The following is a 13,068-nucleotide window of genomic DNA, read 5'->3' as shown; positions in this document are numbered from 1 at the left end:
AAATCTCAGCAGGACTGACAGGAGAGAAGAAAGCTAATGTTTCAAACTCCAGACTCAAAATGTTAGCTCTCGTCTCTCCGAGCAGACCTGCTGAGATTTTCCGTTTTTATCATCAGCTGCAGCTGGGACATCTCAGCACATTTGGGCGTGTTAACACTGGGCAGCTTTCGAACCAAACCGTACCAACAAGAAGGAAAGGAAATCTGGAGTTATCTACAACTAGATAAAGAATCCAGCAGATATTGCCTAGATGTGGATGTTGAGGGATATGGATTAAAGGCAGCGAAATGGCAATGAGGTAAATGTTAGCCATAATCTAATTAAGTGGTAGGATTGATTGGAGAGGCTGAGTACTCTTGCTTCAGTACATGTGCCCAGGGTTTGCAAGAGAACAGTGTTATGGGTACAGGGAGTTTTGTCTTAACTGTCCTTACCTTGTAAAATTCTTTGTCCGTACTACTGGGCAGCAGTGCATTCCCCAATGTTTCATATGGGTGCTGTCATTACTCAGACCCTTACTCTTCCTGCTTCACTATCTTTGGCTCCCTTGATATGGTCATTGGATGGTTGTATTACACATTTAAAGGTAATGATACCTCTGCGACAGCTACAGCTGGACACTAGCAAGGTGATCTTTGGTAATGAGAACTTTACCCTGAGAGTTTGTCTTTTCAGTAAGCAGCAGCTCCCTCCTCAGTAGCTCCCTCCCACAACTCTGAATCAAGAAGTGGCACAGTGCCAGTGAAATGCCTGGTGCAGCATCTGCTTTTTCACATTCACATTATCGGGGGAACTCAGCCCAGAATTTGGCCCATCACAGGCTCAGCTCAGAGAGGGAGTGTCTGGTGTTTATTTCCAGTTTTTGTCCCCCCCCCCGCAAACCCCACCTTGTGCCCTAGCTGGAGGATTCAGAGACCACAGGAGTTTGTTACGATTCAACCATTCCTTCACATGTGAGACTGAGTGGTGAGTGACATCAGTGGCCACAGAAGGGAATGTACAGTGGTGGTGTTCCCAAGCATCTTCTACTCTTTTCCATCTTGGTGGTAGAGAATTGGAAGGTGCTGTTAAAGGAGTATTGATGAGTTGTTGCAGTGCATCTCGTGGATGGTACACACTGCTGTTTCTGTGGTGGAGGGAGTGCCCATCAAGAGGCGGGTGCCTGTTTGCCCTGGATGGTATCAAGCTACTTGCACTCATCCAGGCAACTGAAGAACATTTCAGTACACTCTGATCTTATTCCAGTGAACAGGATTAGGGGAGTCAGGAATGAGTCAATCACTGCAGAAGACCAAACTACTGGTTTGCTCTTACAGACACAATGTTTTTCTAGATAGCAAATTATTGAAGGCAAAATATTGGCCAGGACACCATGGAAAATGTTCCCACTCTTCTTCTAATAATATCCTTATATAGCATTGATTTACATCTCATTCCCAATTCAGTGCATCTCACACTACTGCACTCCCTCAGTACTGCGCTGGCATTTAGCCTCCATTATGCATTCAAATCTTTGGACTGAAACTCAAATTCAATGCTTTCTATTCTATTCTAAATTCAATACTAGGGGAGGCAGTGGCCTCGTAGTATTATTGCTATTAATTCAGAAACTCAGCTAATGTCCTGGGGACCTGGATTCAAATCCTGCCACAGCAGGTGATGGAACTTGAATTCAATAAAAAAACCTGGAATCAAGAATCTACTGATGGCCATGAAACCATTGTCAGAAAAATCCATCTGGTTCACTAATGTCCTTTAGGGAAGGAAACCTGCTGTCCTTACCTGGTCTGGCCTACATGTGACTCCAGAGCCACAGCAATGTGTTTCATTCTCAACTGCCCTCTGAAATGTCCCAGCAAGTCACTCAGTTTCAAAGGCAACAAGGGATGGGCAATAAATGCTGGTTAGCCCGCAACTCCGACATCCAATGATAAATTAAAAACAAACTTTCTGGCTCAGAGGTGAAAGTCTTAATGCTGAACCATGGAATTATTACAGCACAGAAGGATGCTATTCAACCCACTGAGTCCAGGTCAGCACTCTGTGCCATGTCTGACATGGTACAACTCTTCCAACTGTATTGGTGTTTTAACTTTTAGCATAAATGCTTTCATGCCTCTGTGAAAATAGGGGAGGGGAAATTCGATAGCATTGTTCTAAGGATTGGAGAATAAGGTGATATGTTTTTATGGGCAATATGAAGGAAGACAATAAAAAATGAAGGACGCATCTTTAAGAGTGTGCTGGAGCAGAAAGACCTGGTGGTATGTTCCTTGAGGTAAATAGTAATGAAATAAACAAATTAACAACATCTGAAAGAGGTACATTAACAAAAAACAAAACGAAAATGGGGCTTATTAAATTAAAATAATGTCACCAGGATGATGATCCACTCCAGCCCCTGTGGCTCCCACCAGTCATGGACGGCTCCAAGTGTACCTGTGGACACTGCATGTCCCCTCTCCAGGGACACAGCGCAGATGCAATCATGGAGCGGCAGTAAGCAGTTGGGCTGAATGACTGCCTCAACCACTAACTGCCCACTCCTGTTTATGCCCACTTTGCCCAGGCCCAGGAAAGACCAATGAGGAGGTTCTCTGATCTATCTGCACTCCCCCCTTCACCCCACCCACTCCCTCATCCCACCCACTTACCTCACCCCGCCCGCCCCCTCACCCCACCCACCCACCTCACCCTGCCCGCCCCCTCACCCCACCCACCCCCCCCATCCTGCCCACCCCCCTCACTCCGCCAGTCTTTGGGCCTCCACACTGGGTGACCAAAGATCAGAAGTGGGGGAGTTGAAGTGTAAGCAAGTTCTGAGGTGCAATCCCCCTGAGATACTGAAACAGCAGCTGCAGCTTCACACAACCCACATATACATGGAACACTGACATTCAAAGGGGCAACTATTTGATGCTGAGACGAGGAGGAATTTCTTCTCTCAGATGTTGTGAGTGTTTGGAACTCCCTGTCACGGGGAGCTGTGGGGGCAGTGTCCTTGCATATAGGGCTGAGATGGATCGATTTTTGATCAGTAAAGGAACCAAGGGTTACGGGGAAAGGGCAGGAAAATGGATGTGAGGGATGTTGGATTAACCATGATCATATTGAATGGAAGGAAGTGACTGGACTGTTGATGGTGAGGAAGTGGAGTGTGCGCAGCAGAAACCCGTACAGGAAACCTCTCAGTGTAGAATGGAATGGCTTTGCGTGCCACATTCACTGACAAATATCCAACCTGTCCCTCCATCATCTGGCATACTCCACAACCATCCAGCAGACTCCTCCACTATCTGGCACAATCCTCCACCATCCAGCACAGTCCTCCACCACCTAGCACAGCCCACCACCATGCAGGACACCCCTTCACCATCTGGCACACTCCATCATCTGGCACACTCCTTCACCACCCAGCACAGTCCACCATCATCCGGCACACTCTCTTTGCCAGCCATGTGACTGGTGGAGGTGCGGGTTCCTGAGTCCTGTTCTCTGTCGAGAGCCAATACTCCTGAACGGCGAATGCTCTGGCAGAAGGCAATCATGTTTCAGATTGTAAAAGGTAAGCAACTCCTGGAATGAAGCAGAGAAACATAAGTCTATAAACAGGAGCTGCAGGTGATAGCTGAGGCTGTGCACCCAGCAGAAGAAACACATTGCTTGCGTACACCATTTCGGAGACAGTTCAATATCAAAGCATTTCTGCAAAAATAGATCAACATCTGGGTGCAAAAGCATACCAATACCTGAGTGGGAGACTCAAAGTAGAGAACATGAGTGGTGATCCAGGCAAAAGGCCTGAGATCCTCCAGTAGGAAGTCTATCTGCTACTGACTGGTCAGGAATCCAGAACAGTTTCCCTAGTTGACCCTGGCAGAGGAGATTGTTGGCACTTGCAAAGTCAGCGTCTCCAATGGTGAAGCACTCCTTCAGCACTGGAGTTCCTGCCTTGGCTTTGTGCTTGAGTCCTGAAGCGGGGTTTGCCCATAGAACATGGCGGTTCATATTGAGAGTGCTACCAGCTGTGCCATGGCTGAAACTCAATGGTGATAAATGTATACAAAATCATGAGGGTTGTGAACAGAGTGATTTGGGAGAAACTGCTCTTATCAGAGAAAGGATCAGGAACCAATTTGTAGTGATTGGCCCCCAAAAAAAGAGGAGAAACCTTCCCACACAGGGAGTGGTCAGGGTGTGGAATGTGTTACTTAGGGAAAAAGACCAGGGAATGAGCAGAGAGCCAGCATGGAATGGCCTCCTTCTACACCCTCCTATGATGATATAATTCCACTTTGTCATTTTAGATATAAGTATTTTGATTCATTTAGACTATAATTTAATATCATGTCTATTTCATTGATCAGTATTAATTGAACAATACAGTCCAAAACCCTTGGTGTGTTTAAACATCTATTTTGCATTTACTTGTGGCAGGGGACTAAGACCACAAACTTTATCTTTTTGGAGAATACCAATGTATCCTCAAGGTTAATTGCTAAAATTTTAAAAACTGAACAAAAATCCTTTTAAAATAACTGAAGTTATGTTCGTCTGTAACCTTTGAATAATAGCTGCTAGCATGGCAGTATCACAGGAACCTGAGCCTTGTTAACTCTAAAGAGGCACTAATGACCCCTGTGGGCTACAGAGATCAAATTTAAAGAGAACTATACGAAGATCATCTGCACTTCATAAGCCAGACTTGGCTAACTGCAGCCTACTTATCTGCTAGAAAAAATGACCCAAATGACCTTCCTTTCAAGTTAGCACCTAACAATTTCAGGGATACCCACCCTTTGTCAAAGAACAAAGAACAAAGAACAACACAGCACGGGAAACAGGCCCTTCGGCCCAACGAGCCTGCGCCGCCGTCCCATTGTCTCAGTGACCTATTCATGATTTTAGTCTACGCCTAACGTGCGAGGATCAGGGAGGTCCAATATAGGGACAATTTGTTACCCAATCAATCAGCCTAAAAGCGCATCTTTGGGATGTGGGAGGAAACCGGAGCACCCAGAGGAAACCCACGCAACCACGGGGAGAACGCGCAAACTCCCACAGACACAGGCCCAAATCCATGTGTCCGCACAGCAACAGAGATAGTCTCTGAGCTGTCATGTTGCCCTCGAGATGGTCCAGTTTAAGCACACTAACGACATGAAGCAATAGGCAACTCCTGAAGCAACATCCAAGAGCAGCCCACTACAGCCTGCCGCATGCATGCCCCTTGCTGGTCAACAAGGTGGACTTAAATGCCTGTGGAGACAAAAAATTCATTATTAAACAGGCAAAGACTGTAACATCCCAAAGATACTGTGAAGGGGTGGGAGTTATGTGACATTGAATCCTCAGGCTTGTATAACAGTAATATTGCCTTGCTGCGCTGAAAAAACCACAGTCTGCCATTTTATCGTAAGTTGCAGCACAGAATGGGTGTGAAGGTAACTATATCAGTAGTGGGGAGGGGGCAGATGTCATTCCCAGATCCCCCCAGTCCAAATATCCCGTTATGGCTCTCTCGTGAGTTAGCAAACATAACAGAATTTGGAATGTATCTGGAAAATCACTCCCCACGAGTGGAAAATGAACCAGAAACTGATGCAAATGATTATTGCAGCAACAAATTATTGCCATAGGGTAGGGTTGAGGTGGAGACCATTGATCTTTTATTGGACACTCTTACAATGGGCCAAATGGACTGATTTCTATGGTTCTGCAGAAGTATAGCAGAGCACAATGCAGCCTTGCAGGCAAGAGTGTGTAGCAATCTGCTGGACACGCAGCACTTGAGATGTAAACAGGGATGGCATGAATGACTTAGATTAATCACTGAGCAACTGGTCTTTAGTTTCCACTAGAATAGACAGAGACAAGTTATATAGTTGCTACTGCATCAACTCACACTCACATCTAAATCCTGGTGGAGCAGTAGAATCTGGGCATTTCAGATTCCTGGGATACTGGGAGTGGTTATGGGGGAGTTACGGTTCCTGTAAAGGTCAGATGCATTGCTGCTGTGTAGAGCTAGGAACAATGTCCTTGCAGGACAATTTGTTAGTGTCATTGGGGAAGGTTTAAACTAGCTTGAGAAGGACGATGAAAACCAATATTCAAGAGGGCCAACAAGACGTGTAGAATTTGGAGAGATGGTTGGCACCGGAGTAGCAAATAGTAGTCATTTATTTGCAGCGCACGTGGAGGCTATTCAGCCCAACAAGTTCAAGCCAGCACTCTGTGGAGCAATCCAGCTAATCACACACCCCACCTTGATCACTGAGTGATGAAGGTTCATTTCTTTCAAGTGTTCATTCAATTTCCTTTTGAAACCTTCATTACCACTTCTGCCTCCCTCATGGGCAGTGAGCTCTTTGAAGAAAGAAGTTGGGACGTCCTGTTGAATTCGTACAAGACATTGGTAAGACCGCACTTGGAATACTGCGTACAGTTCTAAGAACATAAGAACATAAGAAATAGGAGCAGGAGTAGGCCATCTAGCCCTTCGAGCCTGCCCCGCCATTCAATAAGATCATGGCTGATCTGAAGTGGATCAGTTCCACTTTCCCGCTCTCTCCCCATAACCCTTAATCCCCTTGTCTATCAGAAACCTATCTATCCGTGACTTAAATATATTCAACGAGGTAGCCTCCACCACTTCAACGGGCAGAGAATTCCAGAGATTCACCACCCTTTGAGTGAAGAAGTTCCTCCTCAACTCTGATCTAAACTGCTCCCCTCCTTATCTTAAGGCTGTGCCCTCTAGTCTTGTTATCCTTTCTAAGCAGGAAGAATCTCTCTACCTCTACCCTTTCCATCCCCTTCATTATCTTATATGTCTCTATAAGATCCCCCCCAATCCTTCTAAACTCCAACGAGTACAGACCCAGTCTATTAAGTCTCTCTTCATAGGCTAACCCCCTCACCTCCGGTATCAGCCTAGTGAACCTCCTCTGCACTCCCTCCAAGGCCAATATATCCTTCCACAAGTGCGGTGACCAAAACTGCACACAGTACTCCAGCTGCAGCCTCACCAGTGCCCTGTACAGTTGCAGCAAGACCTCCCTGCTTTTATATTCTATCCCCCTCACGATAAAGGCCAGCATCCCATTCGCCTTCTTGATCACCTGCTGCACCTGCAGACTGGGTTTTTGCGATTCGTGCACAAGGACTCCCAGGTCCCTCTGCACCGTAGCATGCTGCAGCGTTTCACCCTTTAAATAGTAATCCCTCCTACTACTTCTGGTCACCCAATTATAGAAAGGATATTATTAACTAGAAAGAGTGCAGAAAAGATTTACTAGGATGCTACCATGACTTGATGATTTGAATTATAAGAAGAGGCTGGATAGACTGGGACTTTTTTCCCTGGACTGTAACAGGCTGTGGGGTGATCTTATAGAGGTCTATAAAATAATGAGGGGCATAGATAAGTTAGATAGTCAATATCTTTTACCAAAGGTAGCAGAGTCTAAAACTAAAAAGCATAGATTTAAGGAGAGAGGGGAGAGACACAAAAGTGTCTAGAGGGGTAATTTCTTCACACAGAGGGTAGTAAATGTCTGGAACGTGCTGCCAGAGTCAGTAGTAGAGACGGATTCAATTTTGTCTTTTAAAAAGCATTTAGAAAGCTACGTGGGTAAGATGAGTATAGAGGAATACAGGCCAAACATGGGCAATTGGCACTAGCTTAATGGTATAAACTGTGGTGCATGGATAAGTTGGGCTGAAGGGCCTGTTTCCATGCTATAAACTTTCAAGTTTCAAGTAATTTAGCATCTAACAATTTCAGGGATACCCGCCCTTCATCAAAGACACTGTGAAAGTGGGAGTTATGTGACATTGAATCCTCTAGCTTGTATAACTGTGATATTGCCTTGCTGCACTGAAAAAAACCTCAGTCTCCTATTTTACCATCTATAAGTTGCTGCACAGAATGGGGGTGAAGGTGATTATATCACTGGTGGGGAGGGGGCAGATGTCATTCCCAAATCCCCCCAGTTCAAGTATCCCGTTATGGCTCTCTTGTGAGAGTTAGCAAACATAACAGAATTTGGAATGTGTCTGGAAAATTGTCCCCCATGTGAGTGGAAAATGAACCAGAGACTGATGCAAATGATTATTGCAGCAGCAAATTATTGCCACTGAATGGAAAGCAGTTGACTTGGCCTCGCCAGTGGAACTGGAGGCCATTGAGGCCTCTTGGGGAGACTGAAGGCAGGGGGCAGGTGCCCTTGGGCAGGGCCAGAGTGGCAGTGCCACCCTAGGACTTTGGAATGCCAGCCCAGCACCTGGGCAATGCTGGGAGTGGGGCCAATGGGTGGAGTGACCAGTGGGGGTGAGGTCAATAGGGGAGAGGGGGCCCACTGCCACTCTGCAGTAATTGGTGGGGGGAAGGGAGCAGGGCCACAATTGGTGCGGGGAGGAAGGGAGTTCGTGTTTGGCTTTGATGGTGGGGTGATCAGTGCAGGCTGTATCTCTGACCGCGGGCTGCCAGGGAGTTGCTTCAGGCTGTCTGCACCAGCAGGGGCCTGACAGATCTCTTCTATCAGACCCCTGCTCCTGCTAATGCACATGTGCAGCATCAAAGGCCTGCACATGCGCAGTACCTGCCTCTGCAGGCTTTCGGGCACGTTAGACCCTGACCACAGGCTTCTGCAGCGAGCAATAGGCTCTATCAGAATTTTGCAGCCAGAGTGCAAATGGGGGTTCTGAAAATATGCCCAAAACATGGATCTGTAACACTCCCAGTTCCTTGCCCGCCTGGCACTTAGAAATAAAATGGTAACATTTACCATTTTACTGGCATGCTTGCCTTGCTTCAGAGGGCTAGCAAGGCTTGGAGAACAACATTCTGTGTTGGCCTCCGGTGGGATTGTACAAATCTTGGGCAGACACGCTTCTACAATTCTGCCCTATGACTCTGTTACCACATCCAGTGTCCCGCATTTCTTGCCCAAAACCTTAAGGGTGCGATTCTCCCAAAAAACTTCTAATGCTGAATTCACAGGAAAACTGGTGTAAATCACGATTGTTTTCTCAATGCAAATTCAGACATGAACCTCCCACACTCTATGCACTGCAAAGGTCACAATCATGAATATCGTGAATGGGGGGGGGGGCCTATTCACACCAGAGTCTGACAGTTCCGGGCCTCTGCGCATGCAGAGTGGGCAGTGCCAAGTGCCCTGTGGGCATGGGCACTTTGCCCCTTGGACAGTGCTGGGGGCAAAGGTTGGCACCGCCAGGGTGCCCATGCCCAGAAGGCACCAACCTCCCCCACCGGTCACCCCCTGGGGGCCCCCAATTGCGCCCCCTTCACTCCAGTGGGATCTCTCCAAAAGTGGGGAGCGTCTCTAAATCCCGTGGAATGGGGTGAAAGATGCTATCAGATCCGGAGAATTCAGTCCCAGGTCTGATAATTACATTTAAATACCATTAAAAATGGATTAAAATCACTTAGTCGCTATTCCTGTCAGTTTCTAGAGAGGTCCCTATCTCGCTGGATATCCGTTGCTGGGAGGTGTGCACATGTCGGGAACACAGCGCGAATTGGCCCACACACACAAATCTTCCGGCTCAATCTGCCAAAACATTAGTGGGTTGGAATGGGAGAATCGCCTCCTAAATCTCTGGCTCCTATTCCTTGTCCTTTCAGCTGATGGGAACAGCTTTTCCTTGTCTACCTTATCCAAACCTATCGTAACCTTGTATACCGCTTTCAAATCTCCCCTCAATCATCTTTGCTCCAAAGAGGACAACCCCAGCTTTTCTAACCTATCCTTGGAACTGAAACTCCCCCCTTCATGGATCTATCCTGGTCAATCTCTCTTGCACCCTCTTAAGGACACCTCACACACTTCCTAAAGTGTGGTGGCCTGAACCAAATTCAATATCTTAGTTCAGGGCCTAACTAGAACTTTATAAAGGTTCATCATAACTTTTCCACTTTCGTACTCAATGTATTGGATTTTTATCTCCTGCAAAAGACAGGAATAGTCAAGAACTGGTAAATCAAGGCCCATGGATCCAGAATTTCAAAGAATCATCTCCATTTCTGAGGCATTCCACCTTTCCCCAGGTGGGAATTGGTTTTGGTTGTGACTCCACAAGCAAGTCCAGTGATGTTGAGGTTGACATTACAGAGACTTGTCCTTCGACCACCTCCCCACCCCATGTGATTCATTTGTTTAGACAGGATGAATGTGGAAGCCTCTGGGAACTCCACCAGAAAAGTCAGTTAGTGAACTTTAGGGAAGCCTGCTTGTGAATCAGGAACATTTTGATGGGGAAGTGTAAAGGGTCATTCCAATACCTAGTACTTTCCCTTCTGCCCCTCCATATCCTTCCATTACCCCATATCCCACGCAACCTTCATATCTACTCTTCGAGCATCTACTATGTAAAGAACAACTGAACAATTGATTGCACAACATTGCAAAAAAGGGCAGGTTTCTTGGAAGCCCATAAACCGGTGCATCTTAGGGGGGCATGGAGTTGGGGGTAGGGTGTTAGCGTGGATAGAGAATTGGTTGTCAAATAGGAGTTAGAGAGTGGGGGTCAATGGGTGCTATTCGGATTGGCGGTTGGTAACTAGTGGAGTGCCCCAAGGGTCGGTGCTGGGGCCTCAGCTATTTACCATTTATATAGATGATCTGGAGGAGGGAACCGAGTGTGTGGTGTCGAAATTTGCTGATGACACCAAGATTGGTGGAACGGCAAATTGCGCGGAGGGTGTGGAGAGTCTGCAGAAGGATCTAGATAGGCTGGGCGAATGGGCCAGGAACTGGCAAATGGAATTTAATGTTGGCAAGTGTGAGGTGGTCCACTTTGGTAGGAATAATGGTAGGAAGGACTATTACTTACGTGGCGAAAAAACTGCAGCAGGCGATGGTGCAGAGGGACCTCGGGGTCCTTGTGCATGAGTTGCAAAAACCCAGCCTGCAGGTGCAGCAGGTGGTCAGGAAGGCGAATGGGATGCTGGCCTTCATCGCGAGGGGGATTGAATATAAAAGTAGGGAGGTCTTGCTGCAGCTGTATAGGGCATTGGTGAGGCCGCAGCTGGAGTACTGTGTGCAGTTTTGGGCGCCGCACTTACGCAAGGATATTTTGGCCTTGGAGGGAGTGCAGAGGAGGTTTACTAGGCTGATACCGGAGTTGAGGGGGTTGAGCTATGAGGAGAGGCTGAATAAACTGGGCTTGTACTCGTTAGAGTTTAGAAGAATGAGGGGAGATCTCATTGAGACGTATAAGATGATGAATGGGATGGATAGGATAGAGGTGGAGAGACTCTTCCTGCTCAGAAAGGACAGTAGGACTAGGGGGCACAGCCTCAAGATAAAGGGGGGGCGGTTTAGAACGGAGTTGAGGAGGAACTTCTTCACTCAAAGGGTGGTGAATCTCTGGAATTCTCTGCCCGTTGAAGTGGTGGAGGCTGCCTCGCTAAATATTTTTAAGACGCGGGTTGATGGGTTTTTGATAAGAGAGGGGATTAAGGGTTATGGGGAGAGGGCGGGAAAGTGGAACTGAGCAGCGACAGATCAGCCATGATCTTATTGAATGGCGGGGCAGGCTCGAAGGGCTAGATGGCCTACTCCTGCTCCTATTTCTTATGTTCTTATGTATGGAATTGCTGTGTGCACTAGCCTCCACCCCAGGTCCCCGATGTTAAATGGGAGGACCCTTCTGTAGAGGGACCTCCACTGGGGACCTCCGCTGCTGCAGGGCAACAACGCGCATGTCCGGGTAATGGGGGAGGGCACAGTAATGGAAGATGGGCAGCAGCAGCCCATATAGGAAACCCATGAGGTTGCTCAGACCCCGGCCGCAGTGGGTCTGGGCTTGGAACTGATGTGAAATTCCATCCGAGCAAGGGTACGCCCAGACAGAATTCCACTGCACTCCTTGAGACCGCGTGTGACATCGGGTCCGAGCGTGACTTCATGTATGTGCCACAGGACAGAATAGTTGTTGTCCCGCAGCATGCCCTTCTCTCTGTACATCAGCCGCAGGGCTGGGTCCTCGTCGGGCTGATTGAGGTGTGACTCCAGCGGGGCAATTCACCCATAATTTTTTAGCGTGGTGGGCGGGGAGAATTGCACGTGGGCCGATCTGCAGGATTCATGCGTGCTTTCCCACTGAGCGCACATCTCCGAGCGCCGGATATCCGGTGTGGTTGGGGCCAAGCTAGAGACCATCAGGAACAGCAGGTAAGTATTTAAATCCATTTTTTAATCTTATTTAAATGTCGTTATTTGGCTCGGGACTGAAGTCTCCCAGCCCGGTAGCATCTCCCACCCCACCAGCACAATTTCACCCCGGCGGGGTTTAGACTAGCGAGAGACCCTGCTGGAGTGAAGGGGGGCAATTGGGGCCCCCCGGGGGGGTCAGGCAGCAGGGTGGTGGTGCCCTTGGGCATGGGGACCCTGGCAGTGCCAGCCTGTGCATGCTGGCACTGCCCAAGGGGTAAAGTACCCATGCCCGGGGGCACCTTGGCACTGCCCACTGCACATGGGGACAGTGCCAGGAGGGTAGGGCCTACTAGGGCAGGGTTTAAGCAGCTAGGCCTGAGGGGGGCGGGGCTGATGGATGATGATGGGGGGGGGTTCCTGCTGTCACGCTACATGGGGATTGATCAGGAGGCCAGTGATTGGGGCTGCCTGGGGGATTTGGTCTGCTGAGGGGGGGGGTCTGCAGATCAGAGGTGGAGGGTGCGGGGGGGGGGGGGGGATCGTCACTGCTGGGGTAGTGATGGGGCTGGAAATCGGGATGCTTCATGATAGGGTTGGTTGGGGCTGTCCCAGGAACGCTTGTGGGGGTCAGGATTGGGCTGTGGGAGGGGAGGGGGCTGGAGGGGCAGCACTCTGGGGGTCCCAGAGTGGGCAGCAATCAAGCTGGCCAGCAATCGGGAGGCTGACAGAGTTCCAGAGCTGTCAAACTCCGGCATGAATAGGCCCCGCTCCCGGGTTTTTAATTATATTCAAGATTGTGACCTCTGCAAAGGATGGGGAAATTCAAGTGTGAAGTTGCGCTGAAAAAACTGGCATGATTTGCACCAATTTTCCTGTGAAT

Source organism: Carcharhinus amblyrhynchos, chromosome 3, assembly GCF_965287045.1.
Source record: "Carcharhinus amblyrhynchos chromosome 3, sCarAmb.v2.hapA, whole genome shotgun sequence".
Classification (NCBI taxonomy): domain Eukaryota; kingdom Metazoa; phylum Chordata; class Chondrichthyes; order Carcharhiniformes; family Carcharhinidae; genus Carcharhinus; species Carcharhinus amblyrhynchos.
This window is presented reverse-complemented; position numbering follows the sequence as displayed.